Here is a 15,846-nt window from a genome sequence, read left to right as displayed (position 1 = left end):
AATATTAATGGAAGGATTCAAGATGCGGATTTCTGTGCTTTGATTCTTTCATTTAGCATAATGTTTCCAAGTTTCATCCATGTTGTAGTATGTATCACTACTTCATTTCTATTAGTGGTTGAATTATATTCAGTTTTATGGATATGCCAAATTGTGTTTATCAATTTATCCATTTATCCATTGATGAGCATCTGGATTGTTTTCACCTTTGGATTTATGAATGATGCTGCTAAGAACATTTGTGTGGCCAATATTATCACTTCTCTCAGGGATATATATAGAAGGTGAAATACTGTGTCGTGTGTTACTGCTATGTTTTAACTTTTTGAGAAACCGCAAAACCATTTACCCAAGGGGCCACACAATTTTTCATTCCCATAGTAATATATGAGTTCCATTTTCTCCATATATCTGTCAACACTTGTTGTTGTCTGTATTTTTCACTAGAGCCATTCTAATGGGTGTGAAGTGGTATCTCATTGTGATTTGGATTTACATGTTCCTAGTGTTAATCATGTGTAACATTTGTTTTTGTATTTATTTGCCATTTACATATCTTCTATAGAGAAATATGAATTGAAATCCTTTGCCAATTTTTATTGGGTTGTCTTTTATTGTTGAGCTATAAGAGTTCTTTATATATTATGGATATAAACTTTTTCAGATATGTAACTTACAAATATTTTCTTCTGTAGGTTTTCTTTTCTTTTTCTTGATGGTGGTCTTTGAAACATGGAAGTTTTTAATATCTGTGAAGTACAACTTATTTATTTTTTATTTTGTTGCATGTCAAAGAAACAATTGCCTAATTCAAGGTCATGAAGACTTAGACCTATATTTCCTTCTATAAACCTTATATTTTTAGCTCTCACATTGTCTTTAATCCATTTTGAATTAATTGTTGTATATGGTGTGGGTAAGGGCCCAATTTTATTCTTTTGCATATAAATATTCAATTGTCTAATAATCATTTATTGAGAAGGTTTTTATTTTCCTATTGGATTATTTTGGCACACTTGTCAAAAATTAATTAGCAATAAATATAAGAGTTTATTTCTGGAATCTCAGTTCTATTTTATTGATTCTTATATTGATTCTTATGCCAGTACCACACTGTCTTGATTACTGCTTCTTTGTTATAACTTTTGAAATCATAAAGTGTGAAATTTCTGGCTATTCTTATACATCGAGTTTCTTTTGATTATTCTAGATTCCTTGAATCTTCATATAAGTTTTTAGATCAGCTGGTCAATTTGTGAGAAAATGGGTAGCTAAGATTTTTGGTGAGTGTGACATTGAAAATGATCTGTAGACCAATTTGTGGAATATTACCATCTTAACAATATTAAATCTTTCAATTCATGAATATGGGATGTCTTTTCCATCCATCCATCCCTCCATTATAGGAGTCCATTCCATCATGGGCTCCTATAATTTCTTTCAGTTATCTTTTTTTTTATAATATTTAGATGTTTGGAGTACAAGTCTTGCATTATTTTGTTAGGTTATTCATAAGTATTTAGTTCTTTTTGATGCTATTGCAAATGAAAGTAATTCATTAACTTCAATTTATAATTGCTAATTCTAATATAGAGAAATATAGCTTACAGTTGCCTTTTAATCATGTATTGTGCAACCTTGCTGAACTTTGTTTTTTAGTTCTAAGTTGTTATATGTGGATTCTTTAGGGCTTTCTGAATGTAAAATTGTGTCATCTGTAAATAGAGACAAGTAAACTTTTTCATTTCTGATCTGGGTACCCTTTATTTCTTTTTCTTGCTGAATTGCCAGTTGCTAGAGCCTCCAGTACAATATTGAATAGAAGTAGTCAGAGCAGGCACGCTTGTCCTCTTTCTCATCTTGTTCTTTCTTAGGGGAAATGTTTTAGTCTTTAACCTTGAAGTATAGTGATAGATGTGGGTTTTTATAGATGTTTCCTTAGCAGCATGAGTTTTCCCATCAAATTTGTCAGTTTTTACTTCATGTATTTTGGGGATATAATGCTACATGCATATATATTTATAATTTTATGACTTCTGAATTGACACTTTTTTGTCTTAAAGTCTACTTTGTCTGATACTAGTATAATGTTTCATCTCTCACTTTTGCTTTCTTTTTTTTTTTTTTTTTTTTAATTGATGGAGTCTTGCTCTGTCGCCCAGCCTGGAGTGCAGTGGCGTGATCTCAGCTCACTGCAGGCTCCACTTCCCGGATTCACGCCATTTTCCTGCCTCAGCCTCCTGAGTAGCTGGGACTACAGGCACCCGCCACCACACCCGGCTAATTTTTTGTATTTTTAGTAGAGACGGGTTTTCACCGTGTTAGCCAGGATGGTCTTGATCTCCTGACCTCGTGATCCACCCGCCTCAGCCTCTCAAAGTGCTGGGATTACAGGCATGAGCCACCATGCCTGGCCTCAGTTTTGTTTTTATCAACTTTTTGAGCTTATGATTACCTTTCACACTTTAATGAAAAATTAATCTGAAATTGACTTAGTGTATGGCATGAACGAAAGGAATTTTTTTCTCTCACAGTGTTCTTGTATGGATTGCCAAATGGCCATGCAACACCATTTACTGCAATAACCATTCTTTCCTCACATCTGCTGTGCTTTTTCTTCATAAATCAATGATCCATTTATATATCCATCTGTAAATAGCCCCTTAAAAATTTGTCTATTTTTCTATCCTTGCATTAAAACCGCAATATCTTTATATGGCTTTAGGTAAGCCTTTATATCTATATCCCATGTTGTCTTCTTTAAGAATGGCTTAGTGATTCTTTATTCATTATATTTTCTACATCACTACTCAAATTTGTTGTACATATACATAGACCAAACATGATAGAAATATATTGAAATTACATATCAATGTTAGTCTGATTCTTATTTACCAATTCCAGGCCTTCAAAGTCATGAAAACAGTATATATTTTTCTATTTATTTAGATTTTTTAAAAATTTATAATGTTTTTTAAATTGCTTTGTAGATATTTTGCACTTATGTTAATTTTTAATATTTTCATTTTTAAGAGCAGTTCTAGGTTTACAGCAAAATTGAGATGGAGGTACAGAGATTTCCCATATCCTTGCTGCCTAAGCACATGCATAGCCTCTTCCATTATAAATACCCCCAGCAGAATGGCCCGTTTGTTTTAATTGATAAATGTACATTGACACATCATTATCACCCAGTGTTCATGGTTCAAATTAGGGTTCACTCTAGGTATTGTATATTCTCTGGGTTTTGACAAATATGTCATTACATGTATACCCCATCATAGTGTCATATAGACTAGTTCCACTGCCCTAAAAATCCTTTGTGCTCTGCCTATTGGTCCCTTTCTCCCCCCAACCCCTTTTGTTAATGTTTTAATGGTATATTTCAAATTTCACTTAAATTTTATTAAAAATTAATTTGATTTGATATAGTGTTTTTTTAAAATTGATTTTTTTCTGTATCAAACTACCTTGCAAAATTTCCTCAACATTTATTTGTCATTTCCAAGTGTCTTATATTTACAATTATATTATCCATGAATAATGCCCATTTTAATTTCACTACACTTACTATGTTATTTATTTATTTATTTTCTTATGTTCTCTTGCTGGGACCATCAGTATAATATTGAATTAAAGTGGTGGTCATGAATATCTTTGTTTACTTCTCAATCTTAAAAGGAATGTTTTCAACATTTTACAAATTATGTACACTCATCAGATCAAATCATTTTTCCTCTAGTTCTTGTTTGCTAAGGATCATTACCATGAATATATGTGAATATTAAATAGTGTTTTGGTCTATATTGAGAAGATCAGATATTTTAAGAATTTGTTACTGTGTTTAAAAATGTTGAAGTCACATAATCTTTGCTATTATATTAACATATTATGTGTATTATAGCAGATAGATAGCAAGTAGATAAGTTATACTTACCAACATTGAGATAAATTATAGCTTGACAATAATAATTTTAAAATATGTTTTGGATCATTTTAAAAATTAAAAGTGAAACAAATTTTTGGAAATTTCTTTAGTGACTTTAATATTAACAATGAAGTAAAGATATAAATTGATGCCATAGAAATGTAGAAGACCATAAGAATACATTATGATTAGCTTTGTATCAATCAATTTTTAAATGTGCATGAAATACACTAAGAATCACAAAAATATAAATTTCCAAGATTCACATCCATTGAAGCAGAAAATCGAAAGAATTCTGTATCTATAACGTAAATTTAATAAATCATTATGGAACTTTCTGCAAAGAAAATTTCAGACCCATTCTCATTAGTGAATCCTAGCTAATATATATTTTTAAAGTAATGCCTATTGTATTAGTTTTCCATTGCTGCCATAAAAATTATCACAAATTCAGTGTCTTTAAACAGCATAAATATATTGTCTTACTGTTCTGTGGGTCAGAATTCTGATGCATGCCTCATGAGTTAAAAATCAAGCAGGGCTAAGTTTCTTCCCTGATGCTCTAGGGAGGAACATACTTCCTTGCCCTTCTCAGCTGTAAGAGCCTGCCCATATTGCCTGGCTGATGTCACTTTCTTTCATCTTTAAAACCAGCAAAGACGTGTCTCCTTCCACCTGTGCTCCCATCTTTCTTACTCTTTGCGGTTAGTATAGGTTCTTTACTTTTGAGGATTTATGTAGTCATATTAAATTCACCTGAATAATCTTGGCTGACTTCTCTCATTTCATGGTCCTCAACCTTGATCACATCTTCAAAGTCACCCTTTCCTTACAAAGTAACATTAGTCAGAGGTTCCAAGGATTAGAGCATGGACGCTATTAGGGAGCCATTATTCTGCCTACTGCACTCATCTCTCCAAATATAGATAGATGGATGGATGGATAAATAAATAGGTAGGTAGATATTTATATATACACACACACACAACTCATTTATGAATTCAACACAATAGGAATACCAAAACCTGAAAAGGACATATGAACTGGAAAATCCCAGGCTAATCTCCTCATGAAAATAAAAGCAAAGCTCCAATACAAAATATTTAACAATAAATAAATTATTTCTTTATAAAAATATTAGTGTATTTAAGCAAAAGAGGCTTTATTAGAGGAATCCTCAGATGTTTGATTTAGTATTTTTTTTTAAAATATCAGGTGAAGTAACCACTACATCATCAGAAAAAGTGATAAAAATATATGATCCAGTCAATAGAGGCCAAGATAAATTCAAGATACAATCAAAATAGAAACTCTTTGCAAACCAGGATTACTGTGGGACTTTATTAATAAATCTTAATAAAAGTTAAATGTAAAAAGCTTTCTGCGAGCAGCATAATTGAGATCGACATATTGAAAACTCATTTTGAGAAAAAAAATGAGACAAAAAAGAACATTAACACTACAGCTACTCAAGACTGAACCAGAGGTCTCAGTCGCTGCTATTAGACATTGATTCAAATTGTAAGAATTAGGAAGGCAATATTAAAAATCTTTGTATTAACATAAAATTCAGAAATTAATACATAAGTTATAATTAATAAGTGTAGCAATTACGCTGAATATAAGGTCACTATTTTTACACATTTACTAGATTAGCAGTTAAAACAGAGTAAAAATAAAATGAAATAAATTTAAAAATTAAGTCAGAAATGTCAAATATCAATGTATAAATGTAACCAAATATGGGCAAAACATCTATGCAGATAATTACAAAACTTTTTTGAGAAAAATTAAAGATTAAAATAAATAGAGGAATGTTTCATGTGTGTGGATTGGAAGACTCAATATTATAAAATGTCAATTTAGCTGGACACAGTGGTGCACATCTGTAATCCTAGCACTTTGGGAGGCTGAGGTGGGAGGATCACTTGAGGCCATGAGTTCAAGACCAGCCTGAGCAACATGTGAGACCCTGTCTCTATAAAAAATGTACTTGGGTGATCATGCCACTATACTTCAGTATGGGTGACAGGGCAAGATTCTGTCTCAAAAAAAGTTAAGTATTTCCAAATTACATATTTATTTAATGTTATCTTAATAAAATCCAATTAGGTTTTTGTGGAAAGTGACATGATCAATATAAACTTTATATAGAAGAAGAACATGCCAAAAATGGTCAAGACACTTTTGAATTTAAGACAAAAAATATGAGGATTTTAAAAAAACTATACTATATTAATTGAGAGTTTGTGATATGGTATAAAGAATAAAATATAAATTTAAAAATGAAAGAATAAAGACTCCAAAACTCATACTCACAAACAATCAAAATTCACCAAGCAGAGTAGTCAAAAATGGGTGGTATTTTCAATCAATGATTCTATAGAAAATTGACACCCAAATAGAAATTAACAAAATTATTTCCTGTATCACATCATACAGGAACTTTCACTCTAGAGTTAAAAATCTAGACATGCAAGCATAAAAACAGAACTTTAGAAGAGAACATAGGAGATGTAGAAAGGTACATTAAATAGAATGCAAGAAGAACTGACCATAGAAGAAAAGATTGAAAATCTGGAGAAATTAAAAATTAGTAAGACACTATTAAAGGAATAAAAGAACATGTTAAGAACATGTTACAGTTTTGCTGGAATTATTTATATGCCTTATAAATACTTGACAAATACTCATGTCCATAATATGAAGAGATGCTTCCAGTCAATAACATGCAGAAAAATAATCTCGCAGGAAGAGTACTGAAATTAGAATGGATACCTTGCAAAAGAGGCTAATACAATGTCCAATAAAGACAAAATGGTGCTTATGTTCATTAGGCATTATGTAATTGCAAATTTACTCCAGAATGATATATGACTATATACACAACAGGATGTCTAAGTATAAGACAAACAAGTGTTGTGTTTAGCCAGAATGTGCATAAATGAGAACATGCATACTTAATGTGCATCAACTTGGGAAAATGATTAGGCATTGTCTACATATGATGAAATCTGCATTAGCTTATAATCATCAATTCTATTCCTGGGTCATATCTAACAGAAATACATGGGCATGTGCCCCAAGGGCACACACACAAGAATGTTTATGATGCATCTCTCATAACAGCTAACAATGAGAAACAAACCTAGTACCCTGTCAAATATATCATGCTTGATTCAGCAGTATAATAATATGCAGATGTGAAGACTGAATGAAATATGCTACAACCAAAAATGTGGTTTGTTCCACAAACATAATGTTGAGTGGAAGAAGTAATAGAGAATATAATACACAGAATGGTCCCATTTATACAAAGATAAAACAGACATTATTAAATTGTAGTGTGAAGAGACACGTGTATATAGTAAAACTAAAAACCTTGAGAAGAGAGAAAGCAATGAGGTAGCTACCATAAAAGTCAGGTTAGTGGTTACTTTTTTTTCTTTATTTTTTTTGAGACAGGGTCTTGCTCCATCACCTAGGTTGGAGGGCAGTTGCACAGTCTTGGCTCACTGTAACCTCTGCCTCCTGGGTTCAAGTAATTCTCCTGTCTCAGCCTCCTGAGTAGCTAGGATTACGGGTGCCCGCCACCATGCCCGGCAAATTTTTGTATTTTTAGTAGAGACGGGGTTTCACTATGTTGCCCAGGGTGGTCTCAAACTGCTGACCTCAAGTGATCCACCTGCTTCAGCTTCCCAAAATGCTGGGATTACAGGCATGAGCCGTGTCACTGCGCTAACCCAGGGTAGTGAGTACTTTTATTCACAGCAGGGCATAGAGATGGGAAGGAGACAATAGAAAGAATTCTTTGGAGTGGTGGCAAAAATCTGTATTTTCTTCTTGATCTTGGTGATGGTTATATGAATGACTACTTTGGGATAATTCATTAAGCTGTAGCTATAGTTTTATTCGACTTATTGTATGTGTATTATACTCTGTTTTGAAAATGAGCATCATTTGTTTTGTTTTGTTTGTTATTAAAGAATATGAAAAACCACTTAATGGTTAGAACATTTTTCTATTTCTTTCTTAAGGAAGATACCATTCTCTCGGACCATTCTGTATCACCTCAGAGTGGAAGAGAAATGCTTATTGGAGGCTGTTCCTTAGGACATATATTTTCATAACTGGTTTTGAGTTATCTCAGATACAGATGAAACATATGAAAATATAAATGGCTTGGTAACTCTCAGATTTAAAATGTTTGGCATAAATTTAAATAATCATCTCTCAATAACAATTATAGAGTCTCTGTTTTCTATATTTTACATGTGCCATTAGGATATCACTTGGGAGAATATGTGTAACCCATGAAAAGAATGGGTAGAAGTTGTGTGACAAGATTTCTGTTCCGATATTAGAATTGAATTTCTTTAATCATGAACAAGTCCCGTGGAATAAATAGCTGAATTGTTCATGAATGTGGAATCAGTTGAACATTATTTGTGTTAAAGGTCATTTATGTATTAATTTTTCAACTCTATAGGCAAAGTTATCTTCAGTAGGCTAGATGAGACTGTTTCAAAAGACGTATTATTTTATAATGGTGTTGTAGGTTTAACACCAAAGCAGAGATTCTGCACACCAATGAATATTATGCAAAACTATTTTACATACATATTTTTAACTCACTTAGTTTCTTTCATGGCTTAAAAATCCTACAAAATATAATGAATTATGTAAAGAATATACATGCTAAAAAATCTATCTCATTGTCAAAAGCTGTGAGATACGAAGATTGTCCTGAGAGTGGTATAATTTAATAAAATATTTACAGGATTTGAAATCAATGAAGAGAACAGAGCTCTTGTCCCACCTCCTTTTCTATGGTGAAATTTCTTATCTTGTTTTGACCACAGATCCCCTTGTCATAAAACCAATGCATAAGATACAACTGCATCCAATGTATTCCAGAGAAAGATTCTCTGCAGATGACTCAAGGAAAGCCACAGGAGCAACAGGGAAACTGAAAGAACAAATATCACAGTTGATTCAGAAGGGCAGCCCCACATTTTTAAGGTTTGTATAACATGCTTTATGTAAATACTCATTCAGATAGAGGTCCAGATGCTAAATTGAAAAAAATAATATTAATGATATTATAAAAGTTATTTGATTCAATATGATTTCAGAGTGCTGTGAAATGGTTCTTAGTATCTAACATAATGCCTTTCATATTTTAACTACCTATTAAATATCTGGTGGATTTATAAAATAATAAGTTATCTCACAGTTATACAAAGGGATTATCATTCTCATATATGAAAATTCATCAAAGACCAGAAAATATAATAAGGTACTTTACTCTCTTGAGTCTTACAGATTTTAAAGCCAAAAGGGATATGAACATACATACCCCCCATCACCTACTTTGTATGTGAGAAAAACAGAGTTCAAAGAGAATATGCGATCAGAACACAAGTTTTCAATGCCAAACACCACGTGCCATGTGTGAAAACAAACTGCTACCAATTAATCATTTGATTTTGAGCCCCTTTACCATAATCATTTGTAAAATGAAGAGACTAGACTAAATGAACTCTGGAGTCTCTGTCAGCTTAAAACTTCAGACTCTAAATCTTGATTATAATCCAAATAAATTTTGCCAAATGCTTTACATAAAAGTAAAGAATATTAAGGAATCCTCAGTGGATCCACTATGAGATATTTTTTGATCAAACTAATAACTATTGTTAATATATTTAAGAACAATACCTCAAAATGATTGTGAACTGTTAGGGGAAAGTTCACTAGTATTTCTTTATATCCCTTAGAGTCAGTTTCTTTTTGAAATTACTTTTATGCAAACAAAGAATCATAGAGCTATTATAAGAATGGTATCTATAATTTCATCACCTAAAGATCACATATTGAGTTCTCTCAAATGAAATGTGTTTATAGATTTAAACTAGGTTGATTTTGAATTCATCATTCTAAAATAAATGCCTTAAATTTTAAAACGTATTTAAAATATATATTGGAGATTTTGTAGATTCTAAGTCAAAGTAATTTGAAATAAAAATTTTGACAAATTAAGATAATTTTGCACATATTTGTCTTGAATATAGCAGGAGATATTTACAAATATTTTAAATTCCTACAGTTCAACTTAAATTCTAATCACTACTTAAATATTAAAGCCAAAATACAATGATGGTAAAAGCAAATAATTTTAGTAGCCAGCCTCTAGATTAAGTAGAATATGAAAAAATATTTAGAAAATATCAAATGGTTTTATGATATCTCGCAAATATATCAATCATATTCATTCCATTTCTGCATATTTACCCAAGAGAAATAAAAGCCTATGTTCACAAAAAGACATACACAAATGATCAAAAACCACAATTATTTTTGCACAAAGCTAATACAATGGAATACTCAGCAATTAAAATGAATAAATAGCAGACATGCTCTACAATGTGGATGAATCTTGAAATAATTGTGCTAAATAAGCCAGACTAAAACATATACATGCTGCATGGTTCAATTTCTATATTTTTTTAAGAACTACAAACTCATCTATAGTAGGGAAAAGTGGATCACTGGTTGTCTGGGGATGGGTGGTTGTTTGAGAAGGAAAGGCAGGAGGGCATGACGAAACTGTTCAGGGTGATTGATTTCATTTTCGTGATCATGCTGATGGTTTCACAACAGTATATGGTGGGTCAAACTTATTGAATTGTTCCCTTTAAATATATGTAGTTTGTAGTATGTCAATTACACATTGATACACTAAAAAAAAAAGCAAATTAAACAACTAAACATGTATACCAATCTAGGAACATTAGGAATTGACAGGAACAGCTCATACATCTGTGTAGCCCCAAAGGACATCATGATTTTCAAACTAGTAAAATGTTACCTGTTCATGACTTAAACCCCAACTCACAATACATTATACATTTCATTTGTTAATTCCAGGAATGTTGTAATACTTTAGGAATATTTTATTTAAAGTAAGAGTAGATTTAGTATTATTTTTAAAAGAATAAGCCTCAGTTAACTGAAAAAAACTCTCCTATTGGCAAAGCGGAGCCCTTGAATATAATCAGTAAAAAAGTGGCACTATTCTAGAGTTTAAGTCTATTTTCTGTAAAGCATGGAATTTCATATCTAGAACACTAGCATTCTATTATAGCATTCTGTGAGCACAAATGAACTATAATTGCTGTTCAGTTTCATGCCTGCAACATAATAGAGAACTCACGGTAAAATAAAAAACAAACAAACAAAAAGCAGCATAACAGATAGAAAGGACTCTGTTCTTAATTTGCAGTGATACCCAACCATTGTGAACAAGCTCTGTCAACACCATCTGCTCCACAAAGGAAAGTTGCTGATTATTGCATCTCTAAGTGGAGTCGGTTCTCTCCCACGATAGCAGAAGGTAAGACAGTGACAAGCATTTGAGGGGCTCTTGCTTGTTTTTATGATTGATGATTTTTCTATTGAAAGAACTGGTTTGTGAACTCACTGGTGCTGATGAACAGAGGCACTGCTAAGGGCAGAAGCAGTCTGGGAGTAAAGCAAAAAAGAACAGAACTTTCTTCCCCTTGAATTCTCAGCTTCCTACACACAGCACTTCCAAACAAATGTTTCTACCAAGATCTAATTCATGTGATCACCTGTGTATACAGTGGCAGCTGCAAGCGATATTTTTATATTGTGTATCCCAGCACAATATACATGAGACCATTTAAGTAAATAGTATTTCATATTCCCTATTTATTATTTTGGCAGTATTTAAGCTGGAAGAAGTTAAAGAGCTCTCCAGGTAAAGTGATATAACATTTTTACATTCTCAAATATAATTATATTAATGATGGATCACTGAAATTAATAGCTACAAAAAATGACAATAAAATTATGAAATACAATTGGGAAAGACATTAGTTATCCAGACTTGATCTAAGGAGTTATTGACATTGGGTGAGACACTCAAATTCATGGAACTATGGTTTCTGAATCTCTAATATCAGATTGAGGATGCCATATTTCTGCAAAGAAAAATGCAGTTAGTTGCCTCTGCTTTAGGAAGAAATTGATTGATTATTATACTGTACAGAAACAAGGGCTTCTGCATAATATTTCATAGCTCCAATATAAATTCAGAATTTCTTTGTTTTGTTTTGTACATCTTGGATTGAATCTTGAAATTGAATTAGATCTTGGAGTGTCTAAAAAGCCTAGAAAAAAGAGGCCTTCCAAATATTCACAATAATAGGGCAGGAGAATTTTTAGAGGTGGCAATCAGTTTTCTCCCATTTCCAGGAAAATTTTACAAAGTACAAATTATAATTATGGGTCACCAGTTAATACTATCTCTCTGCCATAGTCTGATTCTTATACAGAGAGCAAAATCATTTGTTTTTTAATTTATATTATTTATATTAACCTATTTTGATGATGAGTTGAAGGTAAAATTCTTACCTGTAGACTAAATAGAACGTATCAATATTCTACAGACAGCAAATTGTCATCGTAAGTAATCTATTAATTTTGAAAGACTTCATTGTTCAAGGAATACATATGTATACTTATAAGCTATACACATTTATTGCAAAATTAGCTATCTTCACCTTCTTATGCAATTTTTCACAATTTATTAGTTCATTACAGTATTTATGAAGAACACATTATATCTCATGAACCTTCCACGAAACAGTTTTGAGGTCTTGATCAAATTACTTAATTTTTTCTTCAGTTTCTACATTTTTTTTATTTTTTTATTTTTGGGACTGTCTCTCTCTGTTGCCCAGGCTGGAGTGCAATGGCACTATCTCAGCTCACTACAAACTCCACCTCCCAGGTTTAAGCAATTCTCCTGCCTCAGCCTAGTAGATGGGATTACAGGTGCCTGACAGCATGCCTGGCTAATTTTTGTATTATTAGTAGAGATGGGATTTCACCATATTAACCAGGCTGGTCTCGAACTCCTGACCTCAGGTGATCCACCCACCTTGGCCTCCCAAAGCGCTAGGATTATAGGCGTGAGCCACTGCACCAGGCCCACTTTATTCTTTTAAGGTCATAAAATAAGGATAATAACAGCCTGTCTCAAAAGTGTTTTCTAAATATTAACTGAATTAACTGAGGCAAAATACATAGATTGATTCCCAGAATACAATGTTACCAATATTTTTAGCTAACTTGCTTTGTACGTACCAAGAACTGTGGTAAGAATGGGCCAACCATTGTATAATTAGATTGATGTAGTTCGTTGCTTCTCAGAACTTAGAATTGAATATGAAAAACCAACACTAGTTATCGGGGGAGCCAGCCCCCAATATTTCAATGTAGATTCTTTCTATTTTCCATAAGTGTTGGCCAGCCTGAGAAATAAACAGAAAGAGTACAAAGAGAGGAGTTTTACAGTTGGGCCTCCAGGGGTGACATCACATATTGGTAGGACTGTGATGATGACCCTGAGCCACAAAACCAGCAAGTTTTTATTAGGGATTTTAAAAGGGAGGGGGTGTACGAACAGGGAGCAAGTCACAAAGATCACATGCTCCAAAGGGTGATAAAGATCACAAGGCAAAGCCAAAATTAGAATTACTGATGAGGGTCTATGTCCTGCTGTGCACGTATTGTCTTGATAAACATCTTAACAGGAAACAGGATTCAAGAGCAGAGAACCGGTCTGACTAGAATTTACCAGGCTGGAATATCTCAATCCTAGTAAGCCTGAGGATACTGCAGGACACCAGGGCATATTTCAGTTCTTATCTCAATCACATAAGGCAGACACTCCCAGAGCGGCCATTTATAGACCTCCCCCTAGGAATGCATTAGTTCCCTAGGGTATTAATTATTCATATTCCTTGCTGGGAAAATAATTCAGTGATATCTCTCCTACTCACATGTCCATTTATAGGCTGTCTGCAAGAAGAAAAATATGGCTGTATTCTGCCCGACCCCACAGGCAGTCAGATCTTATGGTTATCTTCCCTTGTTCCCTGAAAATCGCTGTTATTCTATTCTTTTTCAGGGTGCACTGATTTCATATTTTTCAAACACACATGTTTTACAATCAATTTGTACAATAGTGTTCCTGAGGTGACGTACATTCTCAGTTTATGAAGATAATGGGATTAAGAGATTAAAGTAAAGACAGACATAAGAAATTATAAGAGTATTATTAGGGAAGTGACAATTGTCCATGAAATCTTCACAATTTATATTCAGAGATTGCAGTAAAGACAGGCATAAGAAATTATAAAAGTATTAATTTTGGGAACTGATAAATTTCCATGAAATCTTCACAATTTATATTCTTCTGCCACGGCTTCAGCCGGTCCCTCCATTCGGGGTCCCTGACTTCCCACAACAAGTAGTTACACATTGTTAGTTATTGATTTAATAATAAATATTATTTGCATACAAACTATGTAAAAATGGAGGAAAGTATGAAAACATATTCATCACCAGTGCTGCTAAGATTAGAAGGGATGATGTTAGCAGGTCAGAGGAGAAAGTTAATAAGAAGTTGCATAGGTTTTCAATTTTGTGTAGCTGTGTAAGGGGGATGGGTACAAAGATGCTCAGATATAGATCATAGATAATAAGGCCTCACCTGTGCATGATACAGGTAGCAAATTCTGTAATTTACAGAAAGGAAAATCTATGTTTCAACTGTATGAAAATGAAACATTTTATAGAGAATGCAGAGATTAATAATGATTTAATGTAATATCTAATTATGGCTATTGGAAGTCCTTCTAGTTTTAAGGTCACAGAGTTTTAATATTATCAGGTGACCATAGGAAGTTTGAATAAAAATGTTCCAGTTAAAACTACAGTTTCTAAAACTTAGTGGTGCAATTCCCGTGGATGACAGTGAGTAAGAGCTAAAGACAGTTTCAAAAGACCAAAGAACGTATAGAACATTGTAACCAATAAAATAATTATTAATAAATGTTGATATTACCCACTTTTTTGCATGAGGATTAGATGAAATCTACTGTTAAGAAGTGGAGGGAGGAAATGGTAAGGTTGACTTAGGTAAATAGTTTGTTCAATCAAATGGTTATATTAAGCTCATACACTGTACATATACTAAATAAATATGTTTCCTGGCATATAGAATGATTTCCCACATAACCAATGAAATTCCTATTTTCTTTGCTCATTAGTTTGTCCTGAGAGTAGTAATGGCATTTTGCAAGCTGTGCCTGGTTCATTTTAAAGTGATCTCCTGGCCAGTTTAGAAATATTGAAAATATACTACTAAGAAAAAAAAAAACTTTAGTTATCTACATAGACTGAGTGATTGTTTTTAATCACAATTAAGTGCACTTGTATGTATTTAGTTGTGAGATTGGCATGAACCCTGGTACTCAGAGGTACTCTCAAAATACAGGGTGATGAGTCTTGGGAGAGCAATGTGAGAGACCACATTTTAAAGTGTTAAATCAAATGCACACATGTTCATTTCCTTGTTTTCTGGAGGTGGCATTCAGATGCCTAACTGCCGATATATATATTTTTTTTTCACAGACAAGACATTTGGCTTCTTACTCAAGGGCTTACTTGGAAAGACTGTTGAGTTGGCAGCTATAGCCACTTTTCCATTGTCAGAAATGAATAAAAATGCAAGGTCTAGGATGATTCTTAAAAACAAAACTTCCTTTTGTTCTTTCATTGCACACATATGGATCCTTGGAAAAAGAAATTATTTTCCTTCTGTCTCTAATTAAGTTTTTATGCATCCCTGGCCTGCATTAAGCTAGAAAAACAGGGATCTCGCATAAATGAGATTTCATATGTGAAAGTACTTGGAAACTGCAAAACACCATACAATTCTGAGACATCCACAAGAATGTAAATATCATAGATTCTTCCATCTTTTTGATGAAACCATCACTAATTACCTTAAAATATAACATATCCTTCTTATAAATCTCATTATT

At 32.8% G+C, this 15,846-nt stretch overlaps 1 long non-coding RNA gene across 3 annotated transcripts in view; it reads left to right on the top strand.

Moving 5' to 3' along the window:
* Positions 1-15,846, top strand: part of LOC107966900 (uncharacterized) — a 570,559-nt gene that overhangs the window by 409,812 nt on the left and 144,901 nt on the right. For all 3 annotated transcript variants that reach the window (XR_008537673.2, XR_008537675.2, XR_008537674.2), the window contains 2 exons: positions 8,791-8,950; positions 11,211-11,321. This is a non-coding gene — a long non-coding RNA (uncharacterized LOC107966900). The remainder of the gene's footprint in view (positions 1-8,790; positions 8,951-11,210; positions 11,322-15,846) is intronic.

This window comes from Pan troglodytes, chromosome 8 (genome assembly GCF_028858775.2).
Source record: "Pan troglodytes isolate AG18354 chromosome 8, NHGRI_mPanTro3-v2.0_pri, whole genome shotgun sequence".
Lineage (NCBI taxonomy): Eukaryota > Metazoa > Chordata > Mammalia > Primates > Hominidae > Pan > Pan troglodytes.
This window is presented reverse-complemented; position numbering and strand designations above follow the sequence as displayed.